A 24,632-nucleotide genomic window follows, 5' to 3' on the forward strand; every position below is an offset into this window, starting at 1 on the left:
ACCTAGAAATTCTGTGATTCTGTGAATATAGCCGGATGGGACGTACATGAGCTTGTCTGGCCTTTGCTGCTTGACCAAATAGCAGCAACTGTGGAATTTTACCCCAGAGACACTTTTGGCTGGCTGGATGCTGCAGCTGGGTGCTTGGAGGCAAGTCCAGGCATGCAGGAGTTCAGGTTTACCTTTGGTGGAGAAGCTTTAAGGCAAGGTGAAGGAAAGGAGTTGGTTCTGATGGAGGGTTTCGATCCAGAGCTTTATTCCTGGCCCACAGGCCTCTGAATCCATCAACGGCTCCAGGAGAACTCCCAACCGCATGGTTTGCTCGCCCTTTTAGCCGGGGGAGAGGGCGAGGGAAGGAACACGGGGGACCACCAGCCAGGTACGGGGCGGGGAAGTCTCAAGGGACTGAGGACACCTGGATGGCCCAATGTCCTTCCAGGAGGGGAGGGCATCTTTTGAATTCTGCCAATCACTCGCCGCCCTTCTGGAATGCCAGGATTGACAGACAGCGCTCAGCAGGGGTCAGGGTGTGGAAAGGAGGGATGATTGACACACCTGGCAGGGAATTATCAGGGAGGAACCTGGGGTATCTGAGGCAAACCATGACGTCACACCGCAACATACCACACTACTTAAAAAAATACAGTACTACTGACTAAGATAACATAACACATATAGTATATTAATTTATATATATATATATATGTTCATTTTAATATCTGTGAAGAGCCTATCCTGTAATATGTACTTTTCACAACACCAAAGAAGCCATTTGCACCTTTAATAGACAGCTGACAAGTCAGAAGGAAATGCTCACTTGTTCACAGGGTGAGAAAGAAAGGATTCTTCCAGATGAGTTAAAGTTTCAGAAACTTTATTTCTTTACAATCCTACTCTATAATCCTGTAGGGTGGTATTTGCAGAAAAATGGACAGGCACTAAATGAACCAGCCTAACCTCTGGAGCTAACTAAACTAACTAACCTTCTAGAACTAGGTCAGGTTTTTAATAAAGCTGCATTCAACTTTGTGGATAAAAAGGTGAAGCAGAAGAGTTGCTGACAGACAAAGGGGTAGCAACCCAAATAAAATGACCCTTACAGCATCTACCAATTAGATTAAGGAAAAGATGCGTGCTTGCCTCAGGACAAAATAGAGCTACCAGTCAAGAGATGCTGGACAAAGTGCAGCAACCAAACAAACAATGCATGTCTATAGAAACCTTTAGGATAGGAACTAATTATAAACTATGCTTAGAAGCACAATAAATGGCTTGTCCTTGATTCACATTGAATTGTGCAGTCTTTTGTCTTTTCTCCACATACTCCTACTCTAAATCCTACTCTACAGTCCTACTCTAAATCCTACTCTAAGATGGCTATGGAGAAAATGGTCCTGATATGATTATAGCACTGTTTGCTTCTCCATCCTCCTCTTCATTGAGATGATGAGTGGTCTCAGGGTGGATGCAGCCTCAGCTGATGTTACAAATGGATGCTGTTCACAAAAAAACCCCAAAAACCAAAAACAAATACAAAAACAAAAAAAAGAAAACAAACAAATTAAAAAACAAACCAAAACAAACAAACAAACAACAAAAAGACAAAGAACAGTGAAGAGTGAACCATTACTTTCCAAGCTCAGTACTTCACAGGCTCAATTGGGATTGCTCTGGGTCCTAAAAAGACCCAGAAAGAGGAGCAATGGCACCATCTGCTACCAGCAGTCATGTGCAGGACCCTGCCATCACAGGCAAACCTGGCCCAGAATCCCACTCATCCATTTATTCAGGTTTGTTTATCTTGTTGGGATCTTTGCCCTGCCAGTGCTCTAGAAATGGTGCTTTCTGTCCCTGGGTTATCTTCCTTTCAGGAAACTCCAATAACTCACATAGGTCCCTGTCTTTGAAAGACAGGCACTGTGCTAATTCCCACAGGGACAGAAAGCAATGTCTACCTTTCCACGCCCTGCCCCTCGTGTGCTGGATGGCACCTTCCTTCCCAGCAGGGCCAGCCCAGTGGCACTGGGTCCTGCAGTTCCCTCTCTGCCACACAACCTGGCAGTAACCCTGGCGCAGTTCCCGTCTGCTTGAGCGTGCCAGGCAGCAGATGGGGCTGGGACAAGTCCCTCCCAGCTGTCCCTGTTTGCGTGCCAGAAACCTCCAAGGGTGGGCTGGGGGGCACAAACCAGGGCCCCTCAGAGGCTCACAGTGAGCCCCCACAGCCCCTCCTGCCACAGCCAAATCTCTGACTGCTCAGCTGGGACTGGCTTCCTTGGGTTCCTCGACCACCATTTCATGTCTCTGTACCCTGCATTGCTCTGCTTCAATTCTTTTGCCATTAGATAAAACTGAACACTCCACCAAATTAGAAAAGAGGGCAACAGAAACAGTCAGAGGACAGAGCACCTCTCTGCTCAGGAAATGCAGAGAAGAGGTGGAGTTATTCAGTTTTGTGAAGAATAGGCCCCAGGGAGACTTTATTGCCACTTTCCAAGACTTCAGAGTAGCTTTGAAGAAAGTGGGGGACATCTTTAACAGGGTCGGTTACAATAGGATATGGACAAATATTTTTAAACACAAAGGGCATCTAATCAGAGTAGGTCTAAGGAAGAACTTGTTTACTCGGAGCATGGTGCCACCCTGGCACAGCTTGCCCCAAGAGCTTGGAGGTGCCCCATCCCTGCAACCATTCCAGCTCCGATGGCAAAGGGCTCTGAGCAACCTGATCTCTTTAAAGATGTCCCTGCTCATTGCAGGACACTTGCACCACAGGACCTTTACAGGGCCCTGCCAGCCCAGCCCAGTCTAGGATTCCTCACTGTTTTCATTTGAAGAGCACCAAGAGTGGAGGTGAGGAGGAAGGGGGCTCATCTGATGCCTTGGACTTGAGTGGAGGAGGAGCCCATCCCTCAGACCCTGTTTCACCTGCAGCCCCTTCACATTTTACCTGCAGGAGCTCCTTGGCAGACCAGCGCCGCGCCTCGTCTCTCTGCAGGCAGCAGCTCAGGAAGTCACGCAGGCAAGATGAGAATAGGTTGGGCTGCTGCAGCTTTTGTCTTCCTCCTGTGGCTATCAGGAGTTGAGGCTGGGGAAAAAGGAGACACCAGGCTACACCTGCTTCTTTCCTATCTGTAACTGCTCTCTTGGGTCCCATTGATTAAGCTCCACTCTGCAGTGGCAGTTTCTGCCCTGGCAGAGACACAGAGATGACTTTCCTTTACCAACCAAAAACCCAAGCTCCGATGCAGCCACAGCTTTTCCAACATCCCACAGATCTTGCCTTGGCAGCTGATTTCATTGACTGACCTAGTTAGTGGGAACTACATCACCACAAGCACATTTCCTTCCCTGAAGATTCATACCAGCTTGAGAGGCTTTTAGGAAGAAGGACTTTGCTATACTAACTCTACTATATCCAAGGGTTAGTACATGGAAAAGTATCTCTGCAGTGCTTCTTGGTCCCTTAAGAGCAGCTGCCATAAAACAAAACTAATCAAGCTTTTTGCTTTGTTCTTGAAAACAATGGGAATTGGAAGGAAAGAAAGGAAATCCACCAGGTGTTCCTCAGGTAAGGAAACAAACATTTGGAATCTCATCTTCAACACAGACACATTAAGATGCATGCACAAATGTACTGGGATGAAAATGCCTGCTTGGACACACAGGAGCCACCTGCAGCTCTGTCTCTCAGCAGCCTGAAAATTTCTGCTTTCCTTACATGGAAAAGAAAAACTTTTCATGGTCAAATCAGAAGGAGAGGTTCCATCCCTACGGTCACCCTCTACTCATTTGGCTACTCAAGTCAATGCATTAATGGTAGGCCCATTCCAGAAAGTGCCAGGAAACAAATGGGAGGTTTTGGCAGGCTCTCCACATCACCAGGCTCTGGCTTGGTGACGTGCAGAATATGGCTTGGGCTAGGAGAGAAACACGATCACTGAGTGTTTCAGCAGCACTGCACAAGAAGCAGAAGAGACTCTGTGGCCTTTACACCCTCATGCCCCAGTTTGAAGCATGTTTCCCAGTGAGAAGAAACTGCACAGTGGGGTAAGTTCCTCTCTAAAAACCGGTGCCTTAGCAACTTTCTTGTGTTTGGGCTTCTTTTCTTCATTTCTGGAAATGTAACACCAGTTCTGAGAGGCTTGCCTTGTGGTTTTAGGGGCATCTTCACAGACAGACAAGTGGGAACAACTTGAAACCCAAAGCAAATGTTGCCTGAGAAGAGCTGGGGAGTGTTTGCCTGTGGTGAGGCTTGAGCTGTCTGGCAATCCCTTTCCATGATGTGCAGAAACATCCAGCTGCTCCCCAGAGCTCAGTCCCTCTGGGCACGCCGGCCTCTGGAAACACCTGACGATCCCAGCCTTTCTCCTGCTCAAGAGCATCTAACCTAAGCTGAGCTCCAGTTTCTTCAGCAAGGCCAAGGATGCTCACTTCCATGCAGCTGACAGTGTCCATGGAGCTCAGCAGGTCTTTCTGATACTCCTCAGGCCAAGGAATTACAGTGTAGATTGGCAAGACATTGGCTGATCGTTATCCAGTGTGGTTTGTGTGGAACCAAGCTCTAACATGCTGACAAGTCAGAGGGACAGAGCTCATTCTGCTTTTGCAAGATGGTATTTAGAAACATAGGACACCAACTTGGAACTATTCAAACCTCAACTTGCAGAATCCATCTCAAATAGACAAAAATATTAATGGCAAGAGGCCTTGGAGTCTCCATAAAAATGCCCACCACTGTAACGATAACTCTGTGCTTGTGGCACTGAAATAGATGGTGACCAAAGAGACTTTGCTATTATCCTCTTTAACCCAAAGGAGAATTTCAAATCCAGAAATGGCAATGCACTCCCCTTGTGTACAAATAATTTTTGCGGCTTTCTTTCCTTTTCCCACATCACCAGAGGTGACAAAGAGGGTTTTATCCTGACTCTCAGCTGAGCTCAGCCACTGGCCATGGTGGGGAGCTGGAGTCCTCCCTGTCATTAGAACTGTGCAGGCCAGGGATGGCCCTGCTCCTGTGGTAAAGAAACACAGCACCGGTGTCAACTGCCCACGTTGGATCCCAGCCCAGGCACCTGCCTGCAAGCTCATCAACTTGTTAAAGTACCGAGAAACAGCCAAGGGTTTGGCAAACAATTCTAACTGCAGTCAGAGAAAAACACATCCTAAACTTATCCAGGCCACCCACACACATGACTGAACCATATACAGATGACTTGAAAGCCTGAAAGTTTCGAAGACCCACAGCATTTGGAAAAGATGCTAGAGAATGGAAGAGAAGAGCTGTGTTTAAAAAATGAGAAAGCAAGCAGAACTGCTTGGGCATTGCTTTGGTAGTAGGTTTTTTCTCTTTTTCTTTTTTGTTTACTTTTCTTTTTCCTTTTTTCTTATGTTTTCTATAAAATTGAAACTGGGAAGGTCTAACCTCCATTTCTCAGAATATTTATCACATGTCTACCCTCTCCACTGAAAAATTCTTGTCCTTCAGAAACAGAGTTCCAACATTGTTCAAAAAACAAGTGAGAAATGTCAGGCATGGCTGGAGGCCAAAATGGCAGGTTTCTGAACTGGTTAGGTTTCTGAACTGCCACTTCCCTTTCTGATACAACCAAAGCTACAGCAGATGCTGATGTGTTGCAGGGGCATTTTTAGAAGGAGACCTTGGTGGAAGTGGTGCCAGCAGATGGCAATGGGATTTTGTCCAATGGCACACAGAACATGGGACAGGTGAGAAAGACAGTGGGATCAGTGAGTATTTGCACCTTACCAAGACAGGAGTTGCATTCCAGTGAGGAACTTCTCGTTCCACCATTTCGATGCCCACGATTCCCAAAGACCATATGTCCACTTTGGGGCCATATGGTTGACCTGTCACCACTTCAGGCGCCAGCCACCCAGGAGTGCCAGCCACGCAGCTCCGTCTGCCCTGCTCAGGGGTGAGCTGAGCAAAGAGGCCAAAGTCAGCTGCGGAGAAAACAACAAACCATGAAAGCCAGCTCCAATTAGGAAACCAAGCAAAAGAATTCCCCACTCTCAGGCTAAGAATGTGCTGTTGAATCTCCTGGAGAACTGCGCACGCTCGATTTCCTTGGGGCTTTAGCCAAGGGAGTATGGAATTGGCCACTTCCAAAAAAACCCAGGTTTCTTAATGCTGCTCACAGCAGTGGACTTTATGCCCCTGAAGCTTTAGATTGTAGCTCCCTCTGTCTGGAAGGGACACACACAGAGCAACGCCACTCTTGACTGCTTGTGGTTCCTTATACCTCTGTGCACGTTGCAACTGCGCCTTCAGCTCGCAGCAGGGGTCCCTGCACTGCCACCAGCACCATTTCTGGGGAGCTGGCAGTCACTCCAAGCAGCCCCACACCCACATCCCTGGAATGCTGCACCTGACCAAGAATATACTGACCCAGCTTGACAGAGCCGTCGGTTTTGAGAAGGATGTTGCAGCTCTTCACATCTTGGTGGATGATGCAGTTTGAGTGCAGAAAATGCAGTCCTTGCAGGCACTGAGCGAGAAAACAGAAACAGGAGGGCAAAAATGAGTGATGTGATTTCATCACACAAGAAAGGAAACAAAGAATCTAAAAGATTCCCTCTCCAGGGGAATGGGGAGTAATGGCAGAACAGTAATGGCCACTGAGAGGAAGAGCTTGCTGCTCCAACACTTGCAGAGCAGGACCTTTCTAAGGAAAGGCACGTCAGCTTTTGAAAGAGCAACAGCACCTGCTGTTGTAGGCTGTGCCCTGCAAACCAGCCAGGATGACTCCTGCTGCAGTGGATGTGCTTTTTCCATGCAGAGGACAAAGGAGGGGTTTTGAAAGGAAAAGTCCCTCCCTTTGGTGTGAAGCGGATCACTTTTGGGTGGGAGGCTGCATGACAAAGATTTTCTTGCTGGCCTCAGCACAGGCTTGGAAGTATCCCACCAGTCACTTTCTGGGAGCAAAGAGCATTTTGGCTGCACTACTATTCTTTTAAGCTGAGGACTGTGAGACATGAGTCTTTTTTCTTTGCTGATCATTTCAAATCCTGCCACCAGCACCTTTGCTTTTACAGGCAAGGAATGCAGTGAAGACAGACTCCAGGCAAACATTTAGAGAGGCAAGGTGGAGAACAGCAAATACAAATACAAGAGACAGAGCGAGAATACAACAGCAGGAGATAAGAGTACTGGCACTGAGTACAGGGAGTGCAGGGGCACTGGCAGGCCTTTCACTTGAGATGCTTTTACTTGCCCATAGAATAGCAGCAACACAGAAACAAAGATTGGCACAGGAAATCACTCCAGCTCTGAGCCCCTGTTTCCCAGACAATCCTGCCCAAGCCCTTGGAAACACGGATGGGATTGCTGACCTCCCGACTGATGGCTGCCATCTCATCTTCAGACAGGTAGGTCTTGCTGATGACATTGCTCAGAGTGCCTCCATCCATGTACTCCATAACCAGCCAGAGCTCCTCACCCACAAGGTAGCTGAAAGAAGGAAACAAGGGCGTGGAGATGAATGTACATGGCTAAGTTGCTGTTTGGAAAAGGTGGGTTGATTCTTCTTTTCAGGTCCCTTTGAGACAAAGACAAAATAAAGGAATAGACATTCCCTCTTGGCTGAGCATTGTTTGCCATCTGTGCAGTCTCAAGGAGAAAGGCACAGCTGTGAAAAAGGAGATGTCTTAGATGGGCAGCAAGCAAAATGTGCAGTTTAGTAACAGCCCAGATAAAAAACCTGTCGCGCATGGTGTTTCTGGAAAAAAGCACCTAGTCTTCCTGGCATGCATAGCAATGGAAAACAGTGGCAACAATCCAAGGGAAATCCTTGTTAGTTTACCTGGACGTAAGAAGACACTTGAAAAAAATCAAGCTCCAAAACAAAGTGGTGGCTGTGAATATAGAGATCATTGATTTAGTAAGACACGACTCATCCGGGTTTTTGAACAATTTTCAAATACCATGTGCCAGCGAAGACTCATGCAGACAAAATGCAATCTCTTCCCATCCACTGGAGATGAAAAGAGCAATAATAATTAGCCAATAATTACAGCTCTATTTTCTGCCAGTGACCAAAGTGGGATTTTACCTTGCATGTTTGCAATATGTGAACAAACATTCATGGGACAAAAGCACAACTCACCTGTCTAAACAATTGACCAGGTTGGGATTCCTATTCACCTTCATGACCATGAGTTCATTGACTTTTAGTTCCTTCTTCCTCAGTCCTTGAAGATGTATTTTCTTTATGGCCACCTAAAATGACATTGAAAATCAGTAACTTGAGAGGTTGTGGCACAAGACCACAAGGCACATGGAGCGAGTGATTTTGCAACGACACAGCTGAGCTGTGCCAAACTGCCTTGTGATTAGGCACTGCAGTAATTAGGAACTGACGTTCCAACAGCCCATTTCTCTGCTCCCTTGGGAGCCACTTACAGGACACGTGGGGCCACTGACATTTTGCCTTGACCACTTGGTAACAGCGGTGTCTCAGTTATCACCCACAAAGCTCTGACCACACTCTCTGCTGCTTTGTTTGCGACTCAGAAGAAGCAATCCATGCCTTAAAACTCTGTGGATACATCTTGGGCTATGGGCAGGGCTTAGGGCTTTCAGGGACGCCTTGCAGATCTCTCCCTGTGTGCAGTTCCCAAGTGCAGCAGGTGGCTAAGGAACCACCAGTAACTTTCAGATGTATTTGCTGGCAGCCAGAAATGAGAATTCAGGACTCTGAAGCTGTGCCCCAAAGAGCAGTGAGGTGCTCGAAGGCACCACCTTTGTTTCAGCAATGGAGAGCGAGTGAGCGCGTCCTTCTCTGAAAGGAACCGCTGCCCTCCGTGCCTTCCTTCCGGCAGCTGAGGAGGACAAAGTCCCAAATGCATTTTGTGGGCTGGCACCAGTCTGTGCTTCTTGTGCCTTTTCAGCACAGCTCTGCCCAAAGCTCCAGCCACAGCTCACACCAGAGGGGAAAGCCCTCGAGTGCAGCAGAATCTGCAGGTGCTGTTGACAGTTACCTCTCCTCCTGTGGCAGTGTCGAGTGCTTTACAAACATCTCCAAAAGTCCTAGAAACAAAAGAGAAGCAGAGAAAGGAGAAGCCATTTAGATCTTGCAGTGAAAGCCAGCCCACGCAGGAGATCTGTGCTGTAAATGCCTAAGACCTGCAGGACACTGGAAGCATGGAGATGTCTTTGACAATGCCTTCTGAGCACACTTAGAAATTCTGATCAGCACTGACAATCTAAGCCCAGTGCCTGAACACATTTGCAGCTTGTCTGACTTCACACTTGATACCTATTCCACCAGCAAAACACCTGATGCATAGTTTGGTAAAATTAGCATTGCTTGGACTCACCCACTGCCAATATTTTCCAGTTCAATGTATTTTATAATAGGATTTTCCATCTTCGCCATTCTCCCTGAGGGAAACAAAATGCAAGATGTTCACTTTAAAGCAGAGATCCCAGCTTCTAGGAGATACAAAAGGCAGCCCCACTGTCTGGGGCTCTGAGCCCTCCTTTTGTGGACAGCTGGCTAAGAACAACAGGAACAGGAACTGGAACAACAAGAAAAGAACAGCAGGTCCACAGCACAAGTGGCTGGCACAGAGACTGATTTCTAGCATCCTTTGAAGTGAGAGACCTCTTGACAGCAGACACACAGGGAAGCACAGGGAGATACATTCATAGACCAGAAGAGAACACCTACCAAGGCAAGTAAGTTTGTCATCTAGAAACATTAAGGAGAGCTGGAACTAACAGTGCCTTTGTTTTCTTGGGAATAAACACTGTGAGATTTAGAAAAGGTTTCCTACTTGCTAAGATTAAATGCACCTGGACATCTAGAATCAATTCCTCTGAACAGATGTCAAGTTCAGAACAGGAGGAATTATTGCCAAGTGTTCCCATCTTTTCCAGCTTGCAGCAGTTTGCCAGAAGAACGCCTCTGCGTTTGTAAACCAGAGCAGCTCATGCTAGAAGCAATCCCGACGGGGCTTTCAGCATCAGGACCCTACCCTTTATGAGCAGGCTGAGCTCAAAGACGCCCTTGCCCGTGCCCCGCGTGAAGAACCACGCCGCTTCTCTCCACCCCGACAGCGCGGATCAGTCGCTCCCATTGCACTCGCCCTCTCGGCACCGCACACGTCCCCATCCTCCCAACTCGGCACGGCGGGCATGGGCACAGAGGACAGCAGTGCTCCTCAGGCGCCCTGTGACACAGAGAGCTGCCCAGAGGAGATGCTGACCCTCTTGTGAGTCCGGGCCGTGCGACGCAGCAGCCGGCCCAGAGAAGGGGCTGCTGCCTCAGGCAGCTCCGCGCTGCAGCAGCCGGGCAGCAGCGGGACCCTCCCAGCTAAGGAAGGCTCCAGCCTCTGCACTCCCACCAGCCCTCAGGGGCAGGGCAGCGACCACAACAAGGCTGGCAAAGCCCAAGCATGAGCACTGACAGGCACTGACTGGAAGAAGCCAGAGGGAGCCTGAGCCCTGTACAAGCTGTTGCCCCCATTCAGGACACAACACGATGGGCTTTGAGATCAGCCACACCGAGATGCAGATCAGTGCCCTTTTTGTCCCAACAGGTGATGGTAGACACAGAATCCACTGGGCTCTCTTCTCAACCCTACCAGATCTTCTCTGAGAGCACAGCACTGGCAGCTGTTAAGGGCAAGAAGCAGATTCATTAGGTTGTGCTGCAGAATCACAAAGGGCTTGATGTGTTCTCCTAGAGACTGATCTCAGCAGAGCTTCTGCCAGTGGCTAGGACTCAAGCAGTCACAGCCTTCTGCTGATCCAGGAACAATCCCTGCTTCTGCCTTTGGCAGAGAGGGAAGCCCAGGCAAACTCCAGCCAGTCTAAGCTGCCCTCAGAGGCAGCAGGAACACCCAGAGCTCTCTCTTGCTGCCTCGGAGCAACGCCAGCACTTCTGTGACACTAAACCGAGGAGAACCCTTTGGTACAGCTATGCTGACACGTGCACACAATACACTGTCCCTCAGATAAGAAAGATACCAGACGTACTCAGTTGCTCCAGGGAGTCACCCGCCATCTCCTGTTGCTGAGCAGCAGCTGGGTCAGCACGGGAGGTGAACCAAGTGCTCAGGCCCCACTTCTTCAGCTGGAGAGCAAAGGCTCCTTGGGACAGCACTGCTGCTTCTGCAGCAGGTTCAGTGTCAGAGTCGGTGTAGATCTGAGACAAGAAATGAGTTTATGTCAGGAAGGTGTGGCAGATATTGCCCTGAAATGCAAGAGAGATTGCCATTTGAAATGCAGGCCCTTAGGAAGCTGCTGTCAGCCACATGCAGAGCTCTTCAACTGGATTGCTTTGGATGTCCACTTGTGAAACCAAATGGTCAAAACCAAAGGCTGGTTTTACTCGAGGTCATAGCCAGTTTCTTGTTCTAAAGGATGACTGCAGCAACGACCGCTCCACTTCCTCCCAAAGACTCCTTTCCCCCTCCTAGGTCTGCAGATACATTTGCAGCTCCTCATTCTAATGTTCTACCTCCTGCCATGAAATTCTCTTTTTCTGCACCTTCCTCGGGAGGTGCTCATCCTGCAGCATCTCTGGAGGGTTCAGTTCCTGGGCCTCATGCCAGCCTCGGGGCTCTTGGTTGCCCATCATTTGCTGGAACTCTCTGCAGGCTGCCAGGTAGGATGGCAACACTTCCACCTCAAGTCAAACAGAACAAAGCAGTCAGAGACTACAGCTTGTCCCCGTCAGCCAGGAGTCATCGACTGGGAAGAAAGTAAAGAAAAGGACAGGAGCAGATTCACAAGGGATACAGACAGCTTGTAGCTCGTATTCCAGATCTATGTGAGTGACCATGTTCACCTGCAAAAACACCTCAAGAAACAAGGTCACCTGGAAGAAGCCAGCAGGAGTTCATTCGGATGAGTGCTGGCTAAATGGCCAAGGGAGTAATGCCACTGTCTAGAGCATCAGCTGAGATTCAGCAGACCAGGAAGTGCCCTTCAGAGCAGCTCTGACAGAGGCCTCATCAGGATGGCCTCAGAGGCATCACCCACCCCCTGCTGCTCTGCACTGGAAAGGCAAGGAGGCCAGAAACCACCCCTTGGGTGACTGCAGTGGCTATTGCTGTTTCACTCACTTGCTTTTCTAGAGCCTTTTGTTCCTGAAGGAGGCGATTAATTTTCTCTTTGGTGATTTTAATTTTTTCGTCTAGCCTCTTCTTCCTTGCCTTGATCCTAGCCTCAGTTTCCTGCAGCTGTGCCTGCACCTGTTCATCAATTTTCTGTAAACAACAACGGAAAGGACTCTCTTTCATGAATGGAGTGGCTGCCATTCCTTCATTCACCTGTTTTTGTTGATTGCCCCTCTGCATAGGGAGATTCTTCTCCTCTTGGATGTCTTCATTCCTCCTCTTTGCTGCCATGATGTCACTCTGAGCTTCAGGCAGCTCTGCTTGTGGCTCTGCCTTGATGTTCTGTACACACAAAAGCAGAGCAAGTGACTGAGAGCTGCCATCAAGATCAGCTTTTCCCTCTTTTAGCCTCAAAATCACATTTATTCAGCCCCTTCTTTCTGCTTCCCTCCCCAGCTCTGCTTCCACTGTAACCATCCTGTCCCGGTGCTGGTCTCTGCAGATTCCAAGGCTCTGTCCTTTCAGTGCCTGTGGGACTTCCTGGCCTCCTCAGTCCCAGGAGCTCTGGTTTATGCCCCTCTTCCTGCCCTTCCCTCTGTCCCCTGGCCAGTCAGGCTTACCTGGCCATTCTCCTGTGGCTCTTCCACCTGCTGCCTGAGCTGCTCTTCCTGCTCTCGGGCAGGGAACAGCTCTCCCTGAATCTGGCATGGCATCTCAGATAAGGCAGTCTGCTCCTGCTCTTTCTCTAGAAGCACCTGCACAGAAAGCAAGACAAGATGGGTTTCACCTTCCCGTACGACCTTTGTGGGCCAAGACTCAAAGACTGCTGGGCTCACACGCTCCCAAAGCACTGTGCTGCTGCTCTGCTGGGTCCTTCTCTGCCCGTGGGGAGGCACAGATTCCAAAGTGACCCTGGCCCTACAATCAGGGGCCATCTGGGGCTGAAGCTCCAACAGCCTCTCAGGCAGCTGACAGGGAAGGTGTGGCATTTCTCAAGGGTCTGGTGAAGGCCTCCCTCTGCTTCTGCCATGTCCTCTTTGTCTTTCAGTGGTGACTGACACCCCGCCCTGTCCCACAGCTCCATCCTGGCCCTGCAGGTGGCTTCCTGGGTGAGCTCACTCCTTGTGAGAGACACTTCTGGAGTTCACATTCCCTTCAGGCCTGCACCAGCATTCCTCCTTCCTGACATCTACACTCTTGTTAGAAAATGGGGTCATTCAGGAGATAAGGATGCATGCAAAGATCTCTGATGGAAGTCAGAGAACCTCTATGGCCATCTCAGTATATGGAGGAGGACCAAGGTGTTTCTTCTCCCTCTTTTGTCAACTGAGAATTCTGACCAGCAGTAACAGTTTCTCATAAGGCCCCATTAACAAATGCACTTACACAACCCTGGGGATGCCAGCAAAGGAAACCATGTGTCATGTAATGCATGTATGGGCAAAGTGAACAAACCCCAGCTACAGCATGGGATAGTTCCACTCCCTTAGGACATGCAAAAATTTAAAGGATAAAAAGAAGGCTTCAGGTCAGAAAAGGCTGGAGTAGAAAACATGAGGGGAAAAAACAACCATCTCTGGAGGGGGAAACATCTCTGCCTGCTCAGGATCAGTCAATGGAACTTGTCTCTACTCCTCTCCTGAAGGGATGCCTTTAGGTGAGCTTTGCATCTTCCACTGCTTTGGAGCAGAGCCAGGAAGATTCAAATAGATAGATAGACAGACAGATCTCACTTTTATAATCTCTCTTTACTGTACTGTGGTATTTACATTCTTTGAACACAGAGAGATATAATTCTCTCTCCTAGGTTTTTTTTAAGGGGAGGTAGTGAGAAACTTAGAGAAGAAGAGAAAACAATTATTATCTCTACTTGCTGTTCTTGTTGTTTAGTACATGTAGAATGTGTTCTAGTGATTGTTTACTGAAAGTGATTTGTTAATTGGATTTTAGTGATAGTTGTTTAGCTTGATTAGCCAATTAGATAAAAGCTGTGTCATGACTGTCTGGAGACAGTCACAAGTTTTTCTTTAGTAGCTTTTTAGTATAGTATCTCTTTAGTATAGTTTTAATATAGTACTAGTGTGATATAACATAGCTTAAGAAAGCATTTGTTTAACCTTCTAAATCATAGAGTCAAAGCACATTATTCACCACGTGGGGGTCACCCTGAATCAATACTGTCCTTTCTGTCGCTACACACATCAACACTCGGTAGCAGTGCCCTGATCTGCAGCCATCCTGAACTTGCTCTCCTGTTGCTTCAGTAACCCACACTCTTGGGGAATCTGGAGCGTGTGGGTCCTTATGGAATGCAATCAGACCCAGAGCATTGCACTGGGAACTGCACTCTTTGTGCATCTGTGCTCGGGCAAGTTCTTCTCTTGGACTCGAGCACACTGATGGTGCTAAAGTGGCTGGAATCAGAAATGCAGCCCAGCCCCTCCCAGCTCCTCTAATCTCTGAGCACCAGCTGGAATGCAAGGGCATTGATTTCCTGCTCAATTCCCAAATACAACACACACTGATTCCCTGGGCTGCCAAAAGACACGGGAGCCGTTAACCTGAAAGTGATGTGTTTCCACCAGTGCTGGAAAAGGGCAGGAAAGATTGAGAAAAAGCTCCCTTGCTCCCTGGAGAAGGAGAAATTACACAAGGCTTCTCCTTCTAGCAAACAAACAAACAAATAAACAAACAAAATATGAAAGTGTTACCTACTCCAGTGTCTAAAGCACTTGGATGCAGTGAAGGGATGTTTGGCAGGGAAACAGCCCTTGTGCTGAGCATTGGATCTATGGATCTAAGGCAGGGATCTATGGAAGTCTGCCTGAAGGTCCCTCATGAGCCCCCATTGTCCAGGCTAAAGCTCCCTCAGCACCTCCTCGCTGGCCTTGTGCTGCACCCCCTTGCCCAGCTCCCCTGTCCTTCTGTGCACGCGCTGCAGCCCCTCAAGGACTTTCTGCTTCCCAGGGCCCACAGCTGCACCCAGCACTGCAGCGGTGGCCGCAGCGCTGCCCAGCACAGGCCACGCTCGCTGCCCTGCTCCTGCTGCCCCCCTGCTGCTGACACGGCCACCGTGCCCTGGCCCTTCTTGGCCCCCTGGCCACACGCTGCCTCATCTTCAGCGGCTCAAGGCCGCCAGCCCTGCGTCCTTTTGGCCCACGCAGCTCCCCAGCCACAAAGGTGCCCATTTCACTTCAGATACAGCAGGCATCATTGCAAGGTGTACATCCTGGATTTAGCATTACAAGACAGCAGTCAAGGACTTGCAGCTTTGCTCCCACTCTAGGCTCCAATGCAGTTTTCAAAGCAAACTACACAATAGAAGGTATCAACAGCCACATGCAGCGTCTGGGTTTTGCCTCAGAAGAAGGGTTCAGAACTACTCACTTTGTTTCTTTTGCCACACTAGACAAGAATGCCCCCCCCAGCTTCGTGGACAACACAGTCATCTCCTTGCAGCTTATCAAAGACCAAGAAACAGGCAGACTCAGAGCACCTATCTGCTCTGCTACTGGCTGCTCTGCCTGAAGAGGCAGAAGAGCAACCTGACAACAAAGGCACCAAAATCCCTGACTTCAAGCAGCAGCTCTACATCCCCAGCGTGTCTCTGAAATAGTCCCAAGTAAGCACACCCAAGAAGTTTGTGGGGACAAAGCACCACAAAGAGCTTGTGTGGTCAGATCAGCATTTTTTTGTGCCTGCAGCTACTTGGCCAGTCCGTGCAGGGGGACAGGTCCCTCCATGCCACAGTGTCCCCTGTGTATCTGACAAGGCTGAGCACAGTGTCTTTGACATGCTCCCTGCTCTGGGATCAGGGAGCATTCATGCTCCAGGCTGGCCCCTGTCCAAATGCCAGGAAGCTGCTGCCTAAGCATGACAGATCAAAGCCCATTGTCCAGCTGTCACAGGCTGGGGGCAATCACCAGGTCCTGGCAGGACTCCAGCACTCAGCATCCTCAGCCAGCAACAGCAAGTGCCGGCTGGTCAGAAACTTGCAGCTCTGCCTTGCACCAAAGACAGCAGCACACACAACTGGCACTTACTGGCTCAGAATGGTCAGGCTGTGGTGTGACCACAGCTGGAGGCTGGCGCTCATCCACCTCATTTGCCTCCTCTTTGGCCTCCTCTCCATGAGCAGAGGGAGCCAGAGGAGAGACTGCTGTTGGTTCTGTGATCTGTGGACAAACAGCAGTGTGAGGGACAGAAAGTTACCTATAATTTATAACCTTATTTCTATTCAGCACTTTATTCTATTCAGCTCTATTTCTACAACCAGCTGTACTAAGGACAAATCAGAAACTTTGAGAACAATGGGATTCTAAGTCACTGCGACTGAATTTAAATGGGCTAATTCAACAGAATTGCTAATAGTTCTGAATTAGACATTATGCCCTGGCTACTATCAAGAAGCAACATTCTCTCTGCAAAATGAGCTTTTCATTCCTTGAAAGTTCTGAAATGGAAAATCAGGAAAAAGCCAGTGATGCCTTTGTTATTGCTGCTGCAGACATGGAAATGGATTTTCTTTCAGCCTACCCAGCTGGCCCTCTACACTCTGCGGCCACAGGTCAAGCTCACAGCTTGCTCTACAATTCTTAAGCACCAGGAACATGAAATGTTCCTTTCTCACTCACCTCAGGATCAGCACCTCTGAATACACGGATCATGTGATCTGGAGTGGGCAAGGGAAAATGAACAAGGGCTGTGAGAAAACTGCCTGGGCTGCTGAATCCCACAGAAGAGAAGAAGTCAACCCAAACAGAGAGTATTTTTCTTTATCAACATCCCTCCACGTGACATACTTCTTTCACACAGCCAGCAAGAGATCAGGACAATAATCTTGGTTGTGCCTACACTTCGGCCTGTTTAGCCAGTAAATGAATACAAACGTGATCAAGGAAATGCAAATTGTTCTTCAACACTCCATGCTTCTGTTCTGTTCAACAGATAAAGCAGCTCTTGTTCTCTTGTCTTTCAGGTACTTTTTTAAAAAACAGAAGTTGCATGCACTAATTCCCATTAAGTTGCTGAAAACAGTCACCCAGAAAAGCTTCCCCAAAATCCCCCTGAGCTGTGGCAGTTCTACTGTGAAACAGCACAGCAGCAGCTCCAGGGCTCAGGAGCAGACACTCATGGCTTTAGAGTTTGCACTTCACTGCAAAGGGAATCACTATTTTAGCACTCAGTCAAGGGTCAAAATAGACAGTCAAATCCTTTCATTACAAAATTTAGAATAAAAGAAGCTTTCTCTCAGTTCTGGGGAGAACTACAAAGTCTTTAGAAGGCCTTCTGAGAAGGCCTCCCAGTCTGCATTTTGGAAGTTGTCCTGCTTGATCCAGCAAACTGAGGAAATGACAGACTCTGCTGCCACAGACTCTCCCGTGGAGGGAACGGAAGCCCTGCAGGTTCCCTTGCAAATGCTGCCCCTGTGGCTACAGGCACCCCCTTTTTAGCTGAACGCCCTGACAGGAGCTTTACCAAACCACTGGCATCCTAATGCTCTTTCTCTTTCAAAATCAACCCAGTCACTAAGAAAGAGCAGGAAGACATGCAAAAGCCAGGTTAGCTTACACCCTAACCTAAATAGAGTTGAAACCTCTACTTACTTGCCAGGCTAGTCATGAAATAGGCGGAATAAACAGTGCCATACATGGTGCAAACTGCAGCAGCGAGTTGCTCAATCATTGTAGCACTGTTGTTCAAGTTTAACCCAACACTACAAAAGCCAAGACTCCTGTCAGTGTGCAGCTACACACTGACAAAGGCCACAATCAGGAGGATGCTCCTGATCTCAGCAAGCCCTAGGGCTGCTCTGGCACTGAGGCCTTCCGTGCAACAAGGCAACCTTCTGATGTCACCACGACGATGTGGCAACCATGCCCTGATATCACAAAGCAAAGTATGACAAAGCAAAGCATCACAAAGCATGTTAGTCTGTGAATTTATGCAAAGCAGTAACCAACCTCCCCTACAGCAAACACAAAATGGCCTCGGAAGTTCTCCTCTGACACAAAGCAGCACAAACTCCCCCCATGGGCCAAACCCTGTTGTTCAAGGGATCCAAGAGGAACTCCAAGAGTGCCCCAAGCACCTACAGCCTGTACCCCAAGTGAGCATTCAGATGGGACCCAAGCAAAGGAAACCAGACCAAGAAAATGGCCCAAAGCATTGTACAGAACCAGGAGAGAAAGCACTATTGGCATAGCAGCTGAAGTAATTCCTAACCAATCACCCCATATATCTGCATGTTTATTGGATGTTCCCAGGGCTGCTGTGTATGTACATCTCTTCCCCTGCTCTGCCTTTCTTCCCCTTTGGCAGCAGTGGAACTGGCAGCATCTGCCCGCCAGCAGCAGCTGCTCCAAGCTGGGAACGCGGCTGGCGGTGCTGATTTCCAGAGGCTCCTGTGTCCCAGGGAAGCCAAGGCAGGAGCAGTTGAACGGCGCTGGCGCTGCTGCTGCTCTGTGCCAGAGAGCCCCGGCTGGGCAGGGCACGGTGCCCACTGCGCTGCGGGCTCCTTCTCCTGCCAGAGCTGGGCACACCTGGGAGCAAGGCATGGCAACCTTTGGGCAAACCAAGGGGTTTCTGGGGCTGCACTGCTCTGCACACACCCAGCTCACCTGCAGCACAGAACCTTGGTCCCCCAAAAGGTAAACAAGATGGAAACAGCTGGAAAAGATCTCATTTCAACCATTCTTTATGCTTCAATAGAAATGACCAAAATGAAAGTTACCGAGCAGGGCCCGATCCACACTGCCAGCTCAGTGTGAGAAAAGAGGCATTACTTTATTTCAGTGCTGGGTGCGTGGGGAATCACTTCCCTGAAACATGCACACCCACGTGTGTGTATCCATGGAACTAAGACATTCCTTTCATTACTTTTATTCATTACTTTGCTCAAACTCACAGGCTAAACATTCTCACAAAGTATTTGACATCTTTAAATCACTTCCCCAAAATTACTGACATTTAGAGTAGGGGTCTCTTGAGGGTCTCTGCTGGTCATGTGGTGAACATCCCATTCCTCAAATTCTCCTTCCATGGTTAAGAGCCTTCTTCTCCTTGAATGCATTGCAGCTACCTCCTCAGTAGGCCCACTGTCTTTATTCTCAAGGCTAAGATATCCACTTGCACACATTAACCACTGGTGTGAGGGAAGGTATGACTCAGCACCGCCTGTTAAAGCTTAACAAATTCACAATTTGTTGCAGGTAAACACTTCCCCAACGTCTCTCCTTCCTTCTCTGGGAATCAAACACAAGCATTTTGTGAGCACTGAGCCTAAGGCCGCCTCCAACCCTCCTGTCACCCACCAGCCCTTCTCTCTTCACAAACAGCAGGTCCAGCAGTGCCTTCCCTCACTGGCTCAGTCACCAGCTGTGTCAGAAGTTCTCTGTCACACACTCCAGGAACATCCTGGGCTGTTTGCTCTCCGCTGCACTCTGTTGCCAACAGACATCCCCACCCTGTTCCATAGCCCTTGCAGAACCCTGCACCTGCTATCCCCGGGCACCTGGGAAGGGGAGGCAGGCACGGAAGAGATGCACCAGCTGCACCGGGCAGGAACCAAAACCCTCTCGCGGCACAGCTGCTGGCCTGTGTCTGGCACAGCTCCGGCTGCCCCACTCCTCATGGGCTTTTGGCTGGAAATGCAATTGCACTTTCTGCCTCATGTAGAAATACCAGGGCTGCACAAACAACGGCCAGCAGGCCACATCCCAAAGGCACTGCAGCATGGAGTTGAGAAGGAAGGAGACCCTTCCCCAATTCCTAACCATACCAAAAAATACCACCATAATTGGGACTTTTGTCTTCTAGCAAACGGTACTGAGCACTTTTGTCAGATGAGACAAAGCACATGACAAGCTTTACATGTCTCTTCCTCAGGAAAATCTTCCTGGAAGACATGACCAGTGCCACAGATTGTTTCCTTTCCCTACAAATGCTCTAGGATAAAAAATGTTGACTTCTGCATTGTGCTGAACACAACTTCTCTGGAGGGGTTTCCACAAAAATGGAGAGACAAAAAGACACCCATTGGTTGCAGCTCAGACGATGCAGTGCAGTGGCAAGGGCAGTGTTGTGGAGACTGGGAGAGGGCCAAGTTTCTGCTGCCTGACTTGGGACAAGTAAATTCAACCAGGGCTTTTTTTCCATCTGAGTGGAGTCTTTTTCAGATGGGTGTTTTGATGAGAAATCTCAGTCTGGATGCAAGATGCCATTCCACAAAGATGCAGTTCTCATCCATGGGGTTTGGCCTGGCTGAATCATGGTTTTCTTCCCCTCAAACAGTACCAAGTTTGAGTAGTAAGGAGCAAGGCAATTTCTGAGCAAATTCAGTCAACAGGTGTCTGAATGTGGACTTTTTGTCTTGATATTCCTGTCCTTCATGTAACTTGCTTGATGGACAGCATGTTTGGTTTATTTCCCCCTGTGCTGCAATCAACATTTAAGACAGGAATTTGCTCCTTGCTGTCTCTTCATGCCACTGGCAGAGCTACTTGTACCTGTTCTCCTCTGACAACAGAGGGGATTTATTTAGCTCTGTCCTGCTCAGCAGTGGCAGGAAAGTGACCACATGCCTCAGTAGCACAGCTAGCATCTTCCTGTGCTCATGGAAGAGACAGGTTGATCAGGAGAATTGTTCCCAGTGGGAACAAGTTAAGCTGTGCATCTAGTCTCTAGGGAAGCAAATGAAATGTGAGTGTAGTTCTGGCATGTCAGGCTTCTGTTTTTATCTCTGTTACTGATTTTCTGAATCCTTCAAATATGGCCCTGTTTATCTGTTCAGATGCATCTGAGCTACTTTTCCAGATTGTCATGCCTGGTTGTAGAGACACTTCTCCAGAGTGATGAGTTTCCTTATTGTAAGACACACACATCCCATATGAGGAGGCATTTAAACCTGGAAGTAGTGTCTCTCTTTCTCCACAAAGCAATGTGACCTGTGTGCCCTGGCAGCCATCTGAAGATAGATCAGATGCATCTCATCCTTGATTTTCCTGAGTGAGCAGTGCTGAGAATGTCTGCAGATTGTCTGCGATAATGATTGTCATGAGGTCTCCACATTGTTCTTCAGAGCCTCATGGTTTTCCAGCTTGAAATCACATAATTGGGAAAGCTGCTCAAGATGTTTTGCTCACAATTAACTGAAGGTATTGTCTGTGGCTGCAGCTCTCTCCACAGAGAGCAGCAGGCACAACTTTCCCAGGCATTGTCCTGGGGAAGGCTGTGAGAAGATCAGAGAAAAGAATGAGAAACAATTCTTATCTGCACTTGCTGCACCTCTTGTTGTGAACATGTGGAATGTGTTATGGAGATTTGTTTACCAAAGGGTAATTTCTTAATTGGCCACTTAATTAGTCAATTGGATTCAATTGACTAATCTGGTCTGTCTGTATCAGACTGTCTGTAAGGGCAATGAGTTTCAGTATAGTATAGTATAGTATAGTATAGTATAGTATAGTATAGTATAGTATAGTACAGTACAGTATAGTACAGTATAATAAAGTGATTGATCAGCCTCAGCCTTCTGGAATCATGGAGGCAATGCTAATTATTTCCTCGACAGGGATGCCATGCTATGATAATGATCACCACCAGGTCCTCATTTGGTTTTATTTTCCAGGGTGAAATCTCCCTCTGATGGGCACCTCCTACACCGTGCAAAAGCCCAGGTCACGTCACCTCCAGCTGTGGAAGAAACGGAGCTGCTCCAGAAGCTTTACCATCTCCTGGAAGCCAAGGGGTTTCAGACAAGGATGGAAGGAGTGGAACTCCTCCAAGACCTGTGCAGAACAAACCCCCAGCTCATCTCCACTAACATTGTCCAAGTATGTAGGGTATCTTCACTGCTCCTTTCCTTTAGCTCCTTTCCTAAGCCTGTAGCAGCAAAGTTGATTCAGTGTGTCTTGGCACTCTGTCCTGGCTGTTTGGGACATGCTGGTCCCTCTTACCCAGACAAATGTAATTCAGGTCCAGGCTTCAGGACAAGTTATTTCAGTCCAGCTGTATTTGTCTGGCAGGTGCCTATTGATGCTGTTCATCAGATGATGGCAGAATTTTCTGCTGGTGTAACTGCTGCTTTCTCCTACTCCCAGTTGGGTGAAGGGAATCCAGCCCCTGAAAGCAAGGCAATTGTTCTCTAGACCAAAAATGGGTTTGCATAGGGAAGAGAAGTATCAGGCTTGGTTGATTTAAACCCAGTTGTTGTTTTTTAAAGAATACTTCTGTAAACTCCATCTTCTCTTACACAGGCACAGCTCTGGCTACTCATTTTCATCCTTGTTCCTATTCCTCTTGGTAAAGACAGTGCTCACCCTTCTTGGGGGTCTTTTTTACTCTTTGGAAAAGGAGGAAAACAGCGAAGGACTCATCTCTGCCTTCTCCTCCCAGTAGCTGCTTTTTCCCTTTTTCCAGGAAAAGCTGCCTGACAATGAGGCTGTCAAGGGACTGAGCCTGCTCTAATGAGAGCTGTACAGCACATGACATTTCAGAAGTCCACCTGTTACTTAGAGAAATGGTCTGGATGCTGGAAGAGTTGATCAGAGCCCTGCTCTTCTCCAGACACAGGCTCTGAGACAAACAAAAGAAAACACAGATCTCCTCCAGCCATAGTTTTGGCAAAATCATAACTGCCCTCAGTACTTGAGGCAACTGTATAGAAAACCGGGCATTGTAAACATCTGCTTCCATTCAAAGCAAAGGTACTCTTTAGCATTAATCAATGGAATTGATTTAATGATTTAGAGATGGAGAGAAATGCCATAGGAACTATTGTGTCCCCAGCCAAACCTCCTAAAAACAGAAGAAAATCTTTCAACCAGTATGAGGTTGGGCCACCATTCCAGTGAGTGGCCCACAGGAAAACAGTGCAATTGTGCAAGCGAGTGCTGGCCTGAGAGAAAGGATCACTTTCATCTTTGACATTGCTGACTGCTACAGCCACTCTTCAAACAAGGACATTTGAATCCAGCTTTCACGTTGCTTGTTCTCTTCACAGATTTTTGATTATTTTGTCCTGAGAATATCTGACAGCCACAAGAAAGTGAAGCAGAGGGCGCTGGACGTGCTGGCTGAAATCACAGGAGCCCTGAAAGATGCCCTGAACCCGGTGATCATTGGTTTGGTGGAAGGAATAACAAAGAACCTGAATTCAAAGGATGCCAGGGTTCGTGGGGCAGCTGTGAAAGCTCTGGAAGAATCCATTGCTCATTTGGGTAAGGCTGAGCCCTGGCAGGGACTCTCCTCAACTTTGTCTCTGTCTCTCCTGCACAAGAGAGTGCTGAGTGCCTTGACAGCTGCTCTTGTCTGTGGAACACTGCAGCTGACACCCACCAGAAGCTGTGCAGCTGCAGTCCTTATGCACCATCCCCAACAGGCTGGAATGTGATCAGCATTTCCCAACAGTCCCAGGAGCCCTTGGCTCTGTGCTGCTTGTCTGAAGAGCAAGTCCTGGGCTACAGTCCTGCAGTTCAGAGGCAAAGGGGGTTTGGAGTTTGCTTGGGCCCCGTCTGACTTCCCAAATGAACAGCTTTGCTGTTGGCATGAAGGGACACTGACCCATCAGAGCTTCTGCAGAGCAGCCACCTGCAAGGCTCTACATTAGAGGCATCAGCTGCCTATTTTCCACTTTTCTTCTTTGTCTTCTATTTTCAAAGGGGAACTGATGATTCAACAAGTTCATTTCTTTAGAAAAAACAGGTATAAACCCAGATGTCAATGATGCCTTGTTCCACATGTTGTTTTGCATGGGGCAAGATGGCCACAGCAATTAACTACATAGGCAAGGGCTGTTCTACATTCCTCTGCCACACAGATTTATGTCAGCTCTAAGAATGCTGCACTGGGGAAATATGCCTGGAAAAAGGAGTGTTGAAGAGGCAGGTCTTCAAGGGGAGTTTGCACTTTCTCCTCCTCAGTTGCTCTGTGAACTCAGGAACTGCCTGACTCAGTGCCTTTCTGTGACCCAAGTATGGGCTTCTTCCTTTTTGCTCTGGGATGCAAAACCTTTTCACTGCTTCCATGTGACTGAACTCTTGAGGTCCCTGATGTGAAATGTTTTAACACAGCTCCTGCTACAGCAGACAAGTTTGCATTTACAAATGTGAAAGGAGAGCTTTTCTTTTGGAATTTAAAACCCTGCCAAGGAGGCTGGAAGGAATGAAGAAAAGGATTCAAAAATCCACAGAAATGTACTTGATTTTATAAAATGGGTTGGCCCTGCCCTTTCCCTCCCCACTGTCCTTTCTCCTATGACCTGAGAAAAGTGAGCAGAACCATGTGTTTCCCTTGTAGATCAAGTGTCACTGCTGAAAGAGTTCAGCTACCAATGGAATCACCTGAGTGGCCAAGCTCTGCTGGATGTCACCGAGCGTATCACAGGTATGGCCTCCCCTTCTAAGGCAAGAGCTCTGCCCAGGGAGTATTGACAGGGAATGCCTGTGAACAGACAGCAGAGCAGCTCCTCCACATCAGGAGGTGCTGAGCTTGTCCCTGCTGCCCAATAGCCCAGGCAGGTGGATTTGGCAGGTTTGCCCTGGCTG

The 24,632-nt window shown here is 48.4% G+C and overlaps 1 pseudogene; it reads right to left on the reverse strand.

Moving 5' to 3' along the window:
- Window positions 1-1,403: 1,403 nt before the first annotated feature.
- On the reverse strand, window positions 1,404-18,015 carry LOC143692791 (uncharacterized; annotated as a pseudogene).
- Window positions 18,016-24,632: the final 6,617 nt, after the last annotated feature.

The sequence above is a fragment of the Agelaius phoeniceus genome, unplaced genomic scaffold, assembly GCF_051311805.1.
Source record: "Agelaius phoeniceus isolate bAgePho1 unplaced genomic scaffold, bAgePho1.hap1 Scaffold_105, whole genome shotgun sequence".
Classification (NCBI taxonomy): Eukaryota; Metazoa; Chordata; class Aves; order Passeriformes; family Icteridae; genus Agelaius; species Agelaius phoeniceus.